This window comes from Camellia sinensis, chromosome 13 (assembly GCF_055761805.1).
Source record: "Camellia sinensis isolate YWXY chromosome 13, ASM5576180v1, whole genome shotgun sequence".
NCBI classification, from domain to species: domain Eukaryota; kingdom Viridiplantae; phylum Streptophyta; class Magnoliopsida; order Ericales; family Theaceae; genus Camellia; species Camellia sinensis.
Genome location: NC_138973.1, coordinates 128,203,425 through 128,210,147, shown reverse-complemented (window position 1 = coordinate 128,210,147; position 6,723 = coordinate 128,203,425).

Genomic DNA, 6,723 nt, shown 5'->3' with positions numbered 1-6,723 from the left:
TTCAACAATTTTTTTTTTATTTTTTTCGATGATTAGATTAAGAAAGATGTAGAGCCTACATGTTCAGTCAGTGTCCCCTAATCTTTTCTACTACAGTATTTGGTTGGCCAGAAAAAAAGAAACGACGAGCAACTTTCTTTTTTAATGCGTATATGTAAAATTTACCATTTTTAAAAAATAATGGTGCGCTCTATTATTTTCTTAACATCATGGAGTCAGACGAGTTAATTACTTGTCCAACTTGAATAACCGCTATTCTAAATTTGCCTCTCGTCATGTCAAGCTATTCTTCAATGTCCAAATAATCAACTCTATTTGGGCAATAATGATGTCTCTTCAGAAAGATAAGTCTAAGACGGTAACGGGCAAAAAAATTAGTCACAAAATGCTATTCTTCAATGTCCAAATAATCAACAATATTTCCCGCTATAATGATGTCTCTTTAGAAAGATAAGTCTAAGATGGGTAACAGGCAAAAAAAGTTTAGACACAAAATACATATGGACAGAAAAATAATTTCAAGAATTAATTTCAACTAACGAATTTTGTAAAGTTTTGTCTATTTATGTATAAAGTAATGGGAGGAACTCAAATGTTTTATCAGAATTTCTATGAAATCACTCACATGCATGTGATGGTTTGGTAGAATTTTTAGTAAAATATTTATGGTCTCGCATTTTTGTTATATATATTATATATCCAATTTTATCATCAATTTTTGTATTTATAGCAGAACTACTTTAGAAATGTATATATTTTGCACTTTGGTCTAAATAATTTTCAATTCATGAAAAAGAAAAGAGTAAATTATGCAAACGGTCCTTATAGTCTACATGATGTGTCAATTTAGTCTCTACTGTTTCAATTTGCTCGATTTTTTCCCTTAATTTAACAGATTGTGCCATTTTAGTCTAATAAATAACAGTTGTTAAATTTAGTGGATGGAAAGTCTACACAATGTGTCAATTTGATTCTTGTAATTTACACAATGTATCAATTTGATCCACGTTGTTTTAATTTGCTCAATTTCGACAGGAACCAAATTGACATATTGTGTAAACTATAGAGACTAAATTGACACATAATTTGACTTTCCGTTCACCAAACTTAACAATCGTTATTTATTGGACTAATGACACAATTTGTTAAATTAAGGGACAAAATCAAGCAAATTGAAATAACATGGACCAAATTAACACATCTTGTAAACTATAAGGACTATTTGTATTATTTACCCAAACGAAAATTTAAGTATCACCATTTGAACGGTGCTTATCTATAAGTGAAGAACTCAAGAATTGGTTTATTATTAGACGATGTAGAATTCACAATCTGTAATTCTATGGGTGTTGATTTCCGACCTCACAACCAAACAGAGAACTTAGCTAGAAATCACACAGCAGAATAGATTAAACCACGCACCTACGCACAAGAAGATAAGAATACCAAGGTGGCTTGTCCACCCGGGAGTACAACGATTAAGTCAGTTACTTATCTCTCAAAGATATCAACTTAATCAGCAGTATACAAGTAAGAGCATACCTTAGACCCATGGAGGTGCCTCACTTTTATAATAATCAGTGCCCTCGTCCCTTAGAAGTCTCACGTCATAGGACTCAAGCACAACACTTATCCCAAACTCTTTGTTTGATAAGAATGATCTCAATAAAGAGCCCCATCTCTATCCGAACTAAGTGCCTCAACTTATTTAGGACTCTTGTCCTCTATCCGAACATCTCAGATTCTAATATTGCTATGCCATATCTCGGCAGCATCACAATAATCTTGGCATCAAGGCTCGTCAACGTGGCACCTCGGCCAACACCACGGCAATGTAGCACGACTTAAAAATATGTCCCTACAATTGCCCCCTAGGTTCTATTACCTCAGCAATCTGAGGTAATGGAACCTGTATCGTCTGATCTTTCAACATATCGACTAAACAACATGCTAAAGATACTCCTTCGGCCAAGATCATAACTTGTTGGCGTTAAAAAATTAAGACTCAAATACCCACTCGTCAATAACCATGAAAAAAGAATCAAGAATCAAGACGATTCTTCTCGTCCTCCTTGCCGAATATTGGCCATCTATTCCTACTAAGTTCCCACAAACAGCGCCAAATTGTGGGTGCTGATTTCCAATCTTACAACCAAACAGATCTCTCTATCGAAATCTAGGGAACTTAGCTAGAGAGCACGCGACAGAATAGATTAAGCCAAACACCTACGCAGAAGAAAATAAGAATACCACGATGGCTTGTCCACCCCGAGGCACTCCAACAATCAAGTCAATCACTTATCTTTCAAAGATATCAACTTAATCAATAGCGCACAAGTAAAAGCATACCTTAGACCCACAGGGGTCCCTTACTTTTATAATAATCAATGCCCTCGTCCCCTAGAAGTCTCACTTCATAGGACTCAAGCACAACACTTATCCTGAACTCTTAGTTAGATAAGAATGATCTCAATAAAGAGCCTCATCTCTATCCGAACCAGGCGCCTCAACTTATCTAGGACTCTTCTCTTCTATCTGAGCATCTCGATTTTGATATTGTTATGCCATATCTCGACAACATCACAATAATCTCGACATCAAGGCCAGTCCACATGGCACCTCGGCCAACACCTCGGCCATGTGTACAACCCTAAAAATATGTCTCCACAACTGTCTCCTAGGTTCTATTACCTCGGCAACTTGAGGTGATGGAACTTACATCGTTTGATCTTCCAACATGTCAGCTAAACAACATGCTAGAGATTGAGATCATGACTCGTTTACGTTAAGATATAAGGACTCAAATATCCACCAATCAAAAACCAAAAGCCAAGAATCAAGAATTCTGAGATCACACCACTAGCCGAGATCCCGACTCTATCAGTTCAAGAATTCCGAGAACCCAAGATGCATATGAGCTGTCATGTCATAACTGTCCTAACAGTTTCATCCACGTGTCATCACCAGACTAGTTCATACTCATCACGCGTCAAATGCATCACTTCATTTATGAACCACACTGCCTGATGTCACCTGACATCAGCCAGGCACGTTGCCCAAGGGTTTGATATTATGACCTTTACTGCCCTTTTATTTTTCAACAAAACTTTTTTTCTCTCTCTCTCTCTCCCCCTCTATCTTTTCACTTCTCTATTCACAACTTTCCCTTTTCTCTCAGAGCATCTCTCTCTAAACCTCCATTTCCAAGCCTTCGAAAGTCTTTGCAAACACTTGTATTTCATCACCTATGGCGACTAATCCACCATTCTGCTTTGATCATCTGAGGCACCTTACTCCGGTAAATACGAATCCGACGTCTGTTTCCTCATTGTAGGACTGTAAGTTCGTCATTCTCACTTCTTCATTATCAGTTTTATATATTCCCCATGTCTTTGCATTCTTTTGCACTTTTTACCCTATTTTTCCCTGAAGGTCGATTATAGTTTATACATTAATGCCTAATTTTGTACACTTTTGAACATTCAATCTTGTATCTGCATCATACTTGGTTTTCAACCATCTACACTTGTCCCTGTAACATCTCCATATCCTAAATGCATTCTGGGTCTATATGCATGACGGTCCCCGTTTAGACCCGATCATTTTCATGTTCTTCGATGTGGTGGCCCAGGTCTGGGGCTGACCTATTTTATTCTCTTGAGTTAGGACACGAGGTTGCTCTAGGTGTAGTGGCCTTGCTGGTATGGTATAGGGCCTTGGTGTGTCTTGGGTTGGCTGTGGAACACCAACCTAGAACTTTCTGTATTGGCCAGGTCATGCCCACAACCATGGCCTTCGTGTCTGCAATGGACTGGCCTAAAGGTCGCGCCTGCGATGGGCCTCGACCAAAAAATAGCTCCCAGTACTTTTGTAAGCATGTTGCTCTGCCCAAGCAAAGGATAGGCTACGCCTGCAGATGAGAGGGGGGTTTAGTTGGACCGCGCCCGTGGTTAGGTTGTTTTGGTCCGCGACTGTACCACCTAGGTAGATTGCATCCGCAGTCCTGAGTTCACGCCCACTATAGGGATGTTCTATCACTACAGGAAATTGAACTTTTGCCGACTAAAAATTTAGTCGATAAAAGTTCGTTTTTAGTCGGCGAAAGCTTTCCGCGACTTATTCTTTTGGTCACTAATAGAGGATAGGGAAAAGTAATTAGTGACTAAAAATTTTTGTAGTCAGGAAAAGGTTCTATTTGCTAACTAAATTTTTTGTTGCTGAATATATAATTACCACGACTAAACTATTTTGTAACTAAAGCACTTTAGTCGCCAAAAGTGATATTTTCCCAACTAAATATGTTAGTCACCAATTGGCACATTGAACAATGAAACATGTTAGTTGCCAATTGTTACATTCCACAACGAAACATGTTAGTCGCCAAAAGTCACATACCACGACCAAACACGTTAGCCGCCAAAAGTAATGTTTGTGCAACTAAAACTTTAGTCAGCAATAGACCTATTAGCAACCAAACCCTTTGGTTGCCAAAATTAATAACTTTACCAACTAATTATTTAGTTGCCAAATGTACCCTATCGCCTACCAACATTTTGGTTGCCAAATGTAAGTGCTGATACACCGACTACCTTATTTAGTCAGCAAAAGTATTACTTATCTTTCTCGACTAATCACTTGGTTGCTAAAAAAGGAAAACCAAAACCAAAATATTAGTGAAAAGCTGAAAATATATATTTTTAGTTCATCTTCTTCTCTCTCTCAGCTGTTTTGCCATTTATGAGCTTTTTGAGCTCTAAACCTTGATTTGATCTCTTTTTAATCATCCCTTACCCTTAGTGCCTTAGACTTTAGTGTAGAGGAGGTAGAGGGTGTAGACGTCCCCGAACGCCCCAGGAGGGAGTCCCCCCCGTTCTGTTCGTTTTGGGTTCACTACAGTTCAAGACTCTCAAATTGTCACGGTTCTTAATCTAAACCAAAGAGTCCAAATCTGGCAAATCGTTTTGAGAAATAGATTTTTTGAAAGAAGTGCCAAACATTGACTACTTTGCCAGATACAGAGTCGCCACCTAAATATTTTATTTTGGAGAAATTTAGGAAACCCTGACTCGGTGCCAAAGGCCACGTGTCCGTCATCAGCAAAGTTGCCTCGGCTCGAGAACTTGGGTACGATTGGGGAAGGTCAGCTATGAGCACCCCCTCTCGCCCGATCCGAAGATCGGCCTCTACTAACCATGATATCCAGCTTTGAAAACGTTATGTGTTCTTATTCCAATTATTAGCCTAGAATTACTATGTTATGCGCGCAGCAAACAAGTATAGACCAAATCGCCTAAATTGGAACAAAACATTGCATGTTCATTTTGAAGATGGTTTGCCACTCGCAAGTAGGCTGAAATACAGGTTTTGCCACCCTCGAGTGGGCTTTTAGAAAAGATGGTTTTGCCACTATCTAGTGGGCTTAAAACTCACAGTTTTAATGCATTATTCCAATTTAGGTAATTCAACCTCCATCCACAGGCATTCAAGTAGTATATCACATAAGCAGCTAGCCTTATGGTAATCATGCTGTTATGGCCACACTCACACGCATGCGGTATGCTAAAGCATAAATGCTTACCGAGTACTCCAAGCCAAAACAGAAACTAGTTAGTAATCATATGCATGATCCTAGTTTAAGATGGCTAATGCAACACATGCGAAATGCAACTAGAAATGGGCTCGGCTGTTCTAAACATGGCATGTGAAATGCTACAACTAACACGTATTCAATTTGGAATTGAAACACAATGCAGTTAGCATAATGTGCCAAGCCTGGTACATGCAAGACAAATGTATGAATGCACACATGCATAGCATAAGGTATGCTAATTTAAATATGCCCTAGTCTACCATCATAAGCGGGTAAATAAAAGGGAAGAAAGACGTGGGGTTGGAAGACATACACACACTCACGCACACTTATTACACAATTACCCTCGCTCGGAGGGTCCGAATAAATATTACAGTCCGAATAAATAATGCTAAATTAATTATTACAGAATTTCTAATTAATTAACAAATTAAACATAAAATTAAAGTGGCCACAGCCCCTGCCTTGAAATGCGTGGATGATGCATGCTTGACTCGTCTTGTCTACAGATATGGTACGGCCAAAGAGTGAGAGCTTCTGCAACCTAGTCAAGCCCATCGACCACAGAATGTCTGAAAACAGCCTTAGATGAACCATGGGGTCTCTGGAGCCATCGAATCGATCAATGTGCGACATTTTGAACTGATATGGTAATGTCACTGCAGAGTCGGTATACCCGTCTTCTATGTCGGGGATGGAGTTAACACCTTGTGCTCTCTTGAATAGCTTCTCCAGCTTGTTGACCTTAAGCACAATTGGGTCAACCTCAAATTCAAACGGAGCCTTGATTTGATACACAGGTGCTTTGGAGGCTTGTGGTGGGATCGACTCTGCTGGATCGCCCTGATTCTCTTTGACATTAGCAGTATAGGCAGTAACCGAGTGCTAGGATACCCATGGAAGGTGCATGGGACGCAAAAGCCGCTGCCAACAGTGGTTGTTGTTGTTGCAGCCTATTTTTTACGTTAGCCTGACGGACTGTGACCTCGGCTTGATGAACAACGTCTTGCTGTAGGGTTTCAACTGTTTATTGAAGATGATGTATTAATTCCTCCATGCTGACTGGAGGATACTGTGTCATCAGAATAGGCGAGTGATCTCGTGCTGGACTGGATGCAGCAGATGGTCGCTGA